Below are 12,242 nucleotides of genomic sequence, written 5' to 3' on the forward strand. Positions count from 1 at the left end.
AACTAGATCAGTCATGGAGATCTTGGCAGACTACGGCTCTCGTGGCAACTAGGTCAGTCATGGAGATCTTGGCAGACTACGGTTCTCGTGGCAACTAGGTCAGTCATAAAGATCTTGGCAGACTACGGCTCTCGTGGCAACTAGGTCAGTCATGGAGATCTTGGCAGACTACGGCTCTCGTGGCAACTAGGTCAGTCATGGAGATCTTGGTAGGGAACGATCCTCGTGGCAACTAGGTCAGTCATGGAGATCTTGGTAGGGAACGATCCTCGTGGCAACTAGGTCAGTCATGGAGATCTTGGTAGGGAACGATCCTCGTGGCAACTAGGTCAGTCATGGAAATCTTGGCAGACTACGGCTCTCGTGGCAACTAGGTCAGCCATGGAAATCTTGGCAGACTACGGCTCTCGTGGCAACTAGGTCAGCCATGGAGATCTTGGCAGACTACGCCTCTCGTGGCAACTAGGTCAGCCATGGAGATCTTGGCAGACTACGCCTCTCGTGGCAACTAGGTCAGCCATGGAGATCTTGGCAGACTACGCCTCTCGTGGCAACTAGGTCAGCCATGGAGATCTTGGCAGACTACGCCTCTCGTGGCAACTAGGTCAGCCATGGAGATCTTGGCAGACTACGCCTCTCGTGGCAACTAGGTCAGCCATGGAGATCTTGGCAGACTACGCCTCTCGTGGCAACTAGGTCAGCCATGGAGATCTTGGCAGACTACGCCTCTCGTGGCAACTAGGTCAGCCATGGAGATCTTGGCAGACTACGCCTCTCGTGGCAACTAGGTCAGCCATGGAGATCTTGGCAGACTACGCCTCTCGTGGCAACTAGGTCAGCCATGGAGATCTTGGCAGACTACGCCTCTCGTGGCAACTAGGTCAGCCATGGAGATCTTGGCAGACTACGCCTCTCGTGGCAACTAGGTCAGCCATGGAGATCTTGGCAGACTACGGCTCTCGTGGCAACTAGGTCAGCCATGGAGATCTTGGCAGACTACGGCTCTCGTGGCAACTAGGTCAGCCATGGAGATCTTGGCAGACTACGGCTCTCGTGGCAACTAGGTCAGCCATGGAGATCTTGGCAGACTACGGCTCTCGTGGCAACTAGGTCAGCCATGGAGATCTTGGCAGACTACGGCTCTCGTGGCAACTAGGTCAGCCATGGAGATCTTGGCAGACTACGGCTCTCGTGGCAACTAGGTCAGCCATGGAGATCTTGGGCAGACTACGGCTCTCGTAGCAACTAGGTCAGCCATGGAGATCTTGGCAGACTACGGTCCTCATATCAACTAGGTCAGTAATGAAGATTTTGGCAAACATGGACATCTAGTCAGAAATGGAGATCTCGGAAGATGTCCCCAGGGACACGATATGGCGGTGAAGTACTCAATACAAAGCCTAGTGTTAAAATATAAACTGTCCTTACTTTTATGGTAAAATTAACATAGGTCTTTTAGTCAAAGAGAGACAGTGTCTGATATCCGAGCGTCGAGGGAAAGTATGACCATTAACATTATGCACAGGTCTCCGTTAACCCCATTTGTAGGTAGGCCCTTGAAACGCAAACCCCAGTCTGCATTATTTCACTAAAAATGTTCTTAAATCTTATTACGGTGGTCATATTAGTCCGAACATGTAATTCGTACTCGCAGGACCACTGAACTATGTGCGTACTTTTCAAATCGCTGGAGTAAAACAGAAATCTATATAAGCAAATGCAAACCAAATGCGAATGAAAACCCCCGAGACTAACAATGGTGCAGTCAAAATTTCAATTATCAAAAACTTTAAATAACCATGAAATTAAGTGATATTTTTACTTTTGAGTGAGCGGGGATTACTGAAATCTAATATTTGATAAAACTGTGACGGTTTTAATTTTAGAGCTTTGTGGCGAATAACTAAATTTCATCAGTATCCTGACCATTCTAAGCGGATTTTCAGTAGAAGTTGAAAATATCCCTCACCAAGAAACTGAATGTGAAAATTAATTTCAGATATGAAAAATATAACGTAGGGCTCAATACTGACGCAGCGGTAGAGGGATCATGGCTAAAAGCTCCTTGCCGTCGGGCTAACCGTGGAAGGATTTGCATAATTTTATAAGGCTAAATTTAGTAAACAGTGTCTTAAAATTAAATTTAAAGTTAAAGAGCGCACGAAATATTTTTTTTTAAAAGAAACTAGATCAAAAACTACTTTCTCATGCTATGCTAACAGTTCTAAAGTCAATTGTAACGCATCAATTTCAAAATCTTTATATTAATGTTAGAATTTTGAATCTTAAATTTCAAAACGACAAATAGAAATAAATATATCAACATTGAATTTATAAAATTTAATATACTTAATGCTTGATAAAAACAAATATACACTTGCATCCTAGCGTTTAGTTCAGCGCTAAAATTACACAAAATCTAAAAGCAAAATTCAAAAGTTTACTTTAAAAACGTGTCGAGTAAAGAATCAAAATCAGCGTTTTGTAAAATTCCTTTAAATTGCACGAAAATTCAAACAAAAAAGAATTAGAGAATATTGTCTTTATATAAATTAATATAATACTTAATATATTAAAAAAGGAACCTTTTAATTTACTCAAATAAAGCATAAAAATATGAGTTTCTACATCTATTTTCATCAGTCAGCATGAAAAAATTACTATTTCATTTCTAAATATCGGAGTTAAAAAATTTAAAAGGCTTTGGAAAGCTAATTAATTAAAGTTAAAGTGTGAATAATAAAAAAAAATTGCTGAAATTACCCATTTTCACCTAGTTTGATACCTTCAAAATGTTTATTTTATTAAATAGTTAGATGAGTCAAATGTTTTATAATACAATCCGTGGTAAAAATGCTACAGAGTAAATACATTAAAATTTATATTAAACAAACTACTTGAGTAGATCAAAATAAATCTTAACTTACTTACCCATGCATATCTGATAATTTTTCTGCAAGGAATATATTTTCAATCCAGTATAAGCAATCTTTTTGTAGTAGAGTCAAATAACACTTTTAAGGTAGCTTCCTGGATCCTGTAACAAATAAATTATACTGTGGTGTATCTTTTATATAATGTAATTTAACCCTTTAATGGGCTTTTTGTTTTTAGGAAAATTAAAGTATTTTTGGAATTGAAATTGTTAAAAGAAAAAAAACTCATTTAGTTAATAAAAATGCCATTTCTTTGTGGTAAGCATATTAAGCACGACCTATTCCAAACTTATTGACTTATTTCTCTTTATTTATAAAATAAATTTCATCAATGCTACAATCTTCCAAAAATTATGCATTTTATATTTTTTATAAGTTCTTAAACTAACAAATGGTTGCCAATTATAGTCAAACGCACTTCAAGAAAGCTGAAGTTATTCACAAATTGAAACCTAAATTAAAAATGGTAAAAAAAGTTCACCCTAGTCTTTAAAAATGGGTGTTAAGTAGAAAGGGTTAAGTTGGCTGATGAACGTTGTATACTTATGACTAATATATCGATAATATTAGACAATTCAACGACAATACTAGAGTTCGGTGTTACATATTTATGCGGTTAAGTTAAAATCTCTAATTCCAAGAATTTGAAAAATAATTTAAAAAAAAAAAAAAAACTTTTCGCTCATTTTACAGTCTTCTGACAAATTTATTTTCTAGTCTGAATGACATTTCAACTATTTTCGAATTTTTAAAATCTGTTTACTTTAAGTCGTGAAAAAATTACTAGTTACAGAAAATTACCGAACGACCCAACATAATTTTAGATATATGTTCGTAGCTAGCCATGGTTGACCTACGAAGGAAATACGCAGTAACATAAACGACCTATTCTTAGAAAGTTACAACGCATTTCTTTACACAGTTTCAAAATCATGAATAGATTGCTCATAAAATTAAAATAAGCCAACAATGTACGCAAGATCTTGAATGTATACAACTAGCAATTTATATATAACAATCTGATAGTGTTTTAGAACGAAATTATTTAATATATTTAGCTAAAATTATGCTATTTACTGATTTTCATGCCCTTTTAGATTTATCAGGATACAGTTGAATCTCCCAATGGAGAGATTTATAATCGGAAAATTAGATAGGATTGATATCTATCATCTTTCTATTCTAATTTTCAATTTCGAAGAAAATTGCTTCAGTTAGCAATTTCTATTAACCATTGCATTAGTAGCCATTATTGATGCCAGGAGTTCAAAGATGGACTTTGCTCCAAAGTTCGTAAAATTTCTAAATTTAAATTGCAATTATTTTGTCTGCAAACTTTTATTTTACAATTTATTGAGTTAAAAGGATAAAATTTCTTTGAATTTAATCACACCAGCTGGAAAACATTTGCGCAAATGCTAACGAACTATATCACTGCATAACAAAATTAAATGCATAAAAACCTTCAATATAGAAGACATTTTGCTTTTGTTTAAGCAAACATGTTTTCGCTTCTTGAAATAGTTAAAAAATTTGGTATACGCTAATCGTTACTAAAATATTAATATTTAATATTTCAAAATATTGGGATTAAAACTATTTGGAATATAAAAGGAAAGAGTATGCAACTCAGTTTAACTTAGTGCGTACCCTTGCGTAAAATATACAAACGTATAAAAGGTATAAATATTTTTTAACAATGAGTGGAACTTACATTTAAAGTTTCAAACAGTAAGTTAATTAAATACTAGGAGGGAAAAAGAATAAAGTTTAAAAAATAAGTACAATGTTTTAAGTACGTACAATGTCTGGAATCATTCATTAACTGCTACTAATACTCAAGTTACAGGCTGTTAAAAATATAGCAATAATTTAAATTTTAAAATACCCGTTTGGTAAACTTTAGCTTGTTTTCCATAAAAGAAAATAAGCAATACGATAAGTCAGTTTTGCACAACAATATAAAACTGGTTTTAATTAAGCGTAACACTGCAAACTAATAATCAATTTGAAAACTAACACTTTAAGCAGGCTAAGATCTTGTCAGAAAATTCAAAGAAAATTATTTTTAAAAATATCCAAGCGAGTACGTTAATGAGCTAGGTATACTAATTATTCTTAAGAGTAATCCCAAATCATTGAAAAATACTAGCGTACTATCAATCTCGAAAGTTTAAAAACGTGTACAAGCTAGAATTAAAAAGACTAACTTTTGAGTTCGCGAAAGAAAAAGTCACCAATAAACAAACTTCAAAAATCTTGCAATAGCGGGTAATACATTTATTATTATTTAAAAGAAAAGAGTTAAAAATGAGATCTGTGAGCTAAAATGAAAGTAATGTAGAAGAGTTTCCAGATTATGAAACTGTGAACATATACGAAGACTAATATTAACTTTTTTTCATTTGCCCGAGATGATTTGGGATAGTAAACTGATGGTGAATTAAATATTTCTTACACATAAAAAATTAAAATTTAAACTTAGAAGTTATGTATTATGTTTCGTTTCTTTGTATTTATTAATGAGACAAAAATATGTTGACTTTTCTCTCAAAACATTGGTAAGGGTTAGCGGTTAATCTATCAGCATGAAAAAATTACTATCTCATTTCTAAATACCGGAGATCAAAAATTTAAAAGCTTTTGGAAAGCTAATAAATTAAAGTTAATGTGAATAATAAACAATTTTCGTCGAAATTACCATTTTCACCTTGTGTGATACGTTCAATATGTTGATTTTATAAGATAATTCGATGTTTAAAATTTTTTATAATTCAAATTTATGATGAAAATGCTACATTAGAGTAAATACATAGAAATTTATATTAAACAAATTTCTTGAGCAGATCGAAATAAATCTTAACTTGCTTACCTGTCTATATCTGATAATGATAAGCAGCATTCCTCTGCAAGGAATAGATTTTTCAATCTAGCATATTCAAACTTTATGTAGTAGAGTCTCAAACATTGATTATAGGGAAACTTCTTGGATCCTGTAACAAATAAGAAAAATAAATTAGGCTGCGTACACAGTGGCGTACCTTTTATATTTTTAAGTAATGCACTTTAACCCTTTAATGGGAAATTTATTCCTAGTAAAGGTAAGTAAAAGTATTTTTGAAATTGAAATTGTTAAGAACAGCAATTGATATAAAAAACTCATTTAGTTTATAAAATTGCTATTTTTTGGTGGTAAAGTATATTTAGCACGAGATCTATTAGGAACTTATTGACTTTTCTTTATATATATATATATAGAATAAATTTTATCAATACCAAAATCTTCAAAAGGATTTATGCGTTTAATATTTTAATAAGTTTTTTTTAAACTAACAAATGTTTACCAACTTTATTCAAACGCACTTCAAGAAAGCTGAAGTTATTAACAAATGGAAACCTGAATTAAAAGTGGCAAAAATGTTCACCATAGTCTTTAAAATTTGTGGTAAGTATACCCCCTTGTTGACCTTAGAAAGGGTTAAGTTGGCTGATGAACGTTGTATACTTATGATTTATATATATCGATAATATTAGACTAATTCTACGACAATGGTAGAGTTTGGTGTTATTTATACGGAAAATTAAAATTTCTAATTTCGAAAAGAAATTAAAAACTTAATATTTTAGTTTTACAGTTTTCTGACAAATTTCCTTTCCAGCTTGTATGACATTTCCACTATTTTCGAATTTTTAAAATCTGTATTTAAGAAGTCATGAAAAATGACCAATACAGAAAATTACCGAACGACCCAACACAATTACATAAATGTCGCAGCTAGCCATTGTTGACTTACGAAGGAAATTCTAAAGTACTCAGTAACCTCCTCAATCTATTTAGAAAGTTACAACGCATTTCTTTACACGGTTTTAAAATCATGAATATATCAGACATAAAATTAAAATAAACCAACAATGTAATGCAAAATATTTAATGTATACAACCAGCAATTTATATATAACAATCTGATAGTGTTTCAGTACTAAATTAAATATAATCTGTTAAAATTAGCAGAAGATTTAATGATTTCATGTCCTAGTAGATAAATCAAAATACCGCAGAAAATTTATAATCTGAAAATTATAAAGCATTTTAATATTTTCCTTACATTATTTTTCTAGTCTAATTTTAACTTTTTGAAGGAAATTGCTACAGTTAGAATTTCTATTGACTAATTTGTTAGTCTCCATTATTTATCTCAGGAATAACACATGGAATTGGGAGCAAAGTTTGCAGACAAAGTAATCACAATTAAATATAGAAATTCTATAATATTTTATTATTTAATGACTTATTGAAAGAAAAAGTTAAAAAATTTATTTGAATTTATCTCACCGGTTAGAAGATATAGCACTTGCGCAACTACAAACTAACTATATCACTACGCAATAAAATTAAATTTTGTACAAATATTTTACCGAAAGAACAGTGAAGGAGAGGAACGATCCTCGAAATGCATAGGGTTGTGAAACCGAATGAAAATGAATTCGTGTGACTGATAAAAATAATTTGATCACAAGAAGCCTTCAATATAGAAGACATTTTGCTTGCTTAACCAAACATGTTTTCCCTTCTTAAATTAGTGGAAAAAAAATCTGCCATACTCTAATAGTTATTAAACTTCATTTCAAAGTATTAGGATTAAAACTGTTCTGAAGATAAAAGGAAAGATTGTGTAACTCAGTTTAACACAGCGTATTAATACCATTGCAGAAAATAGACAAACGTATACAAATTTATGAATATACCTCTTAATATTGAGTGGGAATTACGTTTTAAGTTTTAAACCGTAAGTTAATTTGATATTAGTGAGGGAAAAAAAGGACCAAGTTTCAAAACTATGTACAATTTCTGGTATTAATACATTGTTGCAAATACTCGGGTTATAGCCTTAAAAAAAGAGAAAGCACATAAAGTTTTTCATTTATTGCTTTGTAAACTATAGTTTGTTTTCCATACAGGAAATTAAGCTACACGATAACCCAGGTTTACACACAATATAAAACTGGTTATGATTAATCGCTTAACAAGTAATTTTAATCTAAACTAATAATCAATTTGAAAACTGATACTTCAAGCAAAGCTAATATCTTATCAGAAGATAAAGAATATTTATGAACAATCCAAGAAGGTACGTTATCATACTAGGTATATTAGTTATTATTAAAAGTAATCCCAAATCATTGACAATTACTAGCATACCACACAACTAGAAAATTTTTAAAGACATGTATAAGTTAAAAAAATATAAAAACTTACTTTATAGTTCTTCCAAGAAAAAGTGATCCATAAACAAACTTTAGAAATCTCGTAATCACAGGAAATACATTTATTACTAGAAGACCTTTATAACAAAGCTACTGTGGAGCAAAGTATAACGCCAGACAAAGAATTATGCACGGTATCCATCTCGGTATTTAAAATGAGACTAACTACATTATGTCTAACTTTTACATAAAACTCAAGCAGCGAAGGCCGTGCTTCGTATTATATATCCCTTAATATCCATAACGATTATTTTCCAGCAAAGTTGACTTGAATTGAGTTGTTGATGAAGAGGATGTGTAGTACTCGCTTTTTTTAGATAAGCTTTTTTAAGCTTGGTTTTTGTTGATTTAATTCATTTACGTCGTACTAGAGCTGCACAATGGGCTATTGACAAGGGCCTGGAAAACATTCCCGAGGATGATCCGAAGACATGACCTGACAATTTTGATCATCTGCAGAGGGGATGGCACCCCTGCTTCGGTAGTCCGAGGACCCGCACGCGAAGTCGAGCACTTTACGGTAGAACAGTTTAAATAGGACCTATACCGCACACCCTTGGTCTCTACGCAGATTGATCCAAGTGATCACCCACCCGCACACTGACTGCAGCCATTGATGCGTGACTTCGGTGATGTGCTGGGAACCGTGTCCTAACGATCAGTCAACAGCGAGACAACTGTTGTTGTTTTTCTTCGGTTGACCTTTTACTAAATGATTATGGTGCGAAGAAGATGGTGATTTCGACTTCAAGTTAGTATTACATTCATGCAGTAAGTGTTGCTTCTACTCCGTTGAAACACTGAGGTCCTACACTGATTTCAGACATGAACTTGAAACCTTCTTTTCAGCTGTCCGAGAGATTAGACACCCAGCTTACCAGTAGACATCAGTTTCACGCTACCTTCGCATTAAGTCCGTCTATGTCTTTCCTCTAATCGTTTTATTCAGGCCGGGATTGCCTGGTTGGTAAGGCACTGGGCCCATGTCCAAGAGGTCGTGGGTTTGATCCCTACCGGCCGAACACTCCCAGTGTCATAAATTGAGACTGATGCACGTCAAATCTGTCGAGTCACAAAGTCCTCCATGTTCCAATAACAAATCATACCTCTAGGGGTAATGATCCAGGATTGCCTTCCGGATGGGCTCAAAATCACAAGGCTACGGAGTTGTACATTAGTAGTTGTAAACCCAAAAATCCTGTTCAACGACGGTTATAAAATCGTCAAATTGGATTGTCTTTCTGAGGAATGCTCCGAAGCGGGATTCCGTTCTAACCATGATTCTACCTTTACCGAATTCGTGCAATTATATCTTCAATTTGGCAAGGATTTATTGCCCTTCATTTTATTGAGTATGCAAATCTACATGTGAATAAATTAATCAAATCAATTTGATATTCTAGTACCGTTCAGCTTGATGAAGTTTTGCAAGGGAATCAAGCAAAGTAGCAAAAAAACATAGAGCCAGCACAGTGATATAGACACAGATTCGTTCCCCGAAATCACTGAAACACTTCGACAACAAAGGGATCAACATTCAAAGTTTTTATATCAAATATCCGTTCCTTCTAATGAACGTGCAAGGCGGCTTATGTATGTGAGTAAGAATTTTAAAAAAATATCAAATTTTTAATTATGATTTGTAAAGTTTATTTTTACCGTACGTTTATAAACATGTGTGATTGATGCATAGAAGATTATACGGTTCGATTCTTCCGAAGAGTTGCAAAAACGAATAACATTCAACCACAAATTCTGCAAGACTTTCATATAAAAGACTAACTCTGAAATCGAGATCCGCTCTTCCCCGCAAATCCCGCAGTGGACTGCTGGATTTGCGGGGACGTGATTCTCAGTAGACGTGACTCTACTGAGACGTGATTCTCAGTAGAACACCGAACTGGTTGCGGTCAATAAGTGGGTGGGTGACCACTTTGATCTGCCTGCGTAGGGATCGAGTGGGCTTGCATGGTGCCATTTCTCGTTAAACTCTTCAACCGTTCGACTTCGCGCGCAAGTCATCATGCTACTGAATCAGGGGAGCTATCCCCTCTGTTGAGAATCAAAGTTGTGATGGAAAAATGACGGCATGGCACGAATATGGTGGAGAATGAAATCGAACCCGGTACTTTTCGATACGCTTGTAGAAAGGACAATAACCAATGAAGTCCCGCTAGTGATATTTTTTTGGCATTTCAAACAAAATTACGACGTTTTTACCGAATGACTCTAGCAAAAAATATTATTAACACGTAACGCTAAGAAGATGTGAAACCACCACTTTGCAAAAAATTAGTCTAATTTTCACCCAAAACTTGATTTTTTTGGTGAAATCAGAGCTCAATGACTAAGTGTTTACCAAGGGCTTGATAAAAATTACAACTGATTTTGATGATCGGCTTTCAACTATTCTCAACTACGTGTGTTTAATGTTTCTTCATCGTATCTTTCTTTTTAATTATTCATCACGCTTTGATTTAATTATTCTTTTTTTTTTGGTCGCTTTTATGTTGTTTTTTTTTTTTATTATTAAAATCAAAATTTTATCTGTCCGTAATCCTTAATTTTTTAATTTCTATTTTGGCAAGGGTTCTAAACATGCGTATCAACGGTGGGGATTACGGGAAATTCAGTGTAAAAATATGAGACATGTGAAATAATGCAAACATTTAGTTATGACCATCTTTAGAATGTATTTTTAAAATCTTTGTAACAAAGGAAAGAAAACTGAATCCTCCAAAAAAGACCCACTTTTGGGAGGCAAGGAATTTTTTTCCTTTGCGTTGAAGACTATTAAAACCACTCTCGGCGACCGGAGAAACATCTGCACCAAATAAATATCAAATAAGGAAGCACCAAAAAATATTTAAAAAAAATATTTATCATAACAAATAAATGTATTCAAAATGTATTAAATGTATGATTAAAATGTATTCAAAATATTTGTGAGAGGCTCTTATTTAGAGAGCTTTTTTTGAAGATACAACCTCATGTTGCATTCAGAGTGAAGTAAAGACGATGCTTATCAATGATTCACTTACAAATTAGAAGAAAAAAGTTATTTTAGAAGAAACTAGCATCTCAAACAAAACAAAAAAAACCTCTTCTCATCTTTTAAAGCCAATTTTTATGATATAAAATTAAATGCAAACTTAAACTAAAAACATAATTGTTTATTTATTTAAAATAGTTTGATCATTAATTATTGTTAAAATTGTTTTTACACATAACTATATCAGTTAGGATCATTTTTATAGACGCTAAATTTTATTTATAGATCCGGCTTTTCAAGACGCCAACAGAAGTGGCATTTTCGTACAAAGAAAATGACACTGACTAAAATTACAATTGTTTAGGGGTACTTTCGATAACAATATTGAAGTCAATGGAGGTGACTTCTAAGAACCTCCATCAACGACTATTTACTTACTGTGGAACGGTCGCTTTATTGTATAAAGTACACATTAGGAATTGATTAAAAATATTTAAGCAAGAAAGAAAAAAAATGTTATCTATGTCCAACTTTTGATTATCGCAGGAAACAAAAAAGAAGTGACGATCATTATAAAAACTATTTCCGAAGTTCCGTAGGCAATCAAACCTGTTTATATATTTTTATATTATCCTCCTAAGTGATTCCACATATTTCGATAGCTTTTTTAGTTCCTTCTTTACTTGAATACAAATTAGGAATCCCCTGATGTGTATACTATGGCGATTTTTATCAATACGGAAAAAAAAGTTTGCAAAAAAAGGCACCATTTGGCATAAAACTAATATTCAAAAAAATTAATGGAATAATACTTAGCTACTTCTCTCGATTAGTAATTAGTTGCAAATAATTCTCAATTAGTTGCTTTTATTTCTTTTTTTTAAAGAAATTTTGAAAAATAAATTAAAATACTTTCAATATATATATATATATATATATATATATATATATATATATATATATATATATATATATATATATATATATATATATATATATATATATATATATTCGGTTCTATAGACATATATATTTGTTATATATATTTG

General features: G+C 32.9%; 1 protein-coding gene and 1 long non-coding RNA gene across 2 annotated transcripts in view; one reads left to right on the forward strand and one right to left on the reverse strand.

The window, feature by feature from the left end:
• The window catches only part of LOC147812596 (pre-mRNA 3' end processing protein WDR33-like), a 612,260-nt gene that overhangs the window by 160,892 nt on the left and 439,126 nt on the right, over positions 1-12,242 (forward strand). The gene's annotated exons all lie outside the window — the stretch shown is intronic.
• Positions 1,261-8,401, reverse strand: LOC147812599 (uncharacterized). Its single transcript, XR_015432908.1, has 4 exons — positions 8,194-8,401; positions 5,809-5,929; positions 2,932-3,037; positions 1,261-1,400 (listed from the first exon to the last, which is right to left on the reverse strand). It is a non-coding gene; the product is annotated as an uncharacterized LOC147812599 (long non-coding RNA).

This window comes from Parasteatoda tepidariorum, chromosome 4 (assembly GCF_982258835.1).
Source record: "Parasteatoda tepidariorum strain Cologne lab strain chromosome 4, Ptep-v5.0, whole genome shotgun sequence".
In the NCBI taxonomy this organism is placed as follows: Eukaryota; Metazoa; Arthropoda; class Arachnida; order Araneae; family Theridiidae; genus Parasteatoda; species Parasteatoda tepidariorum.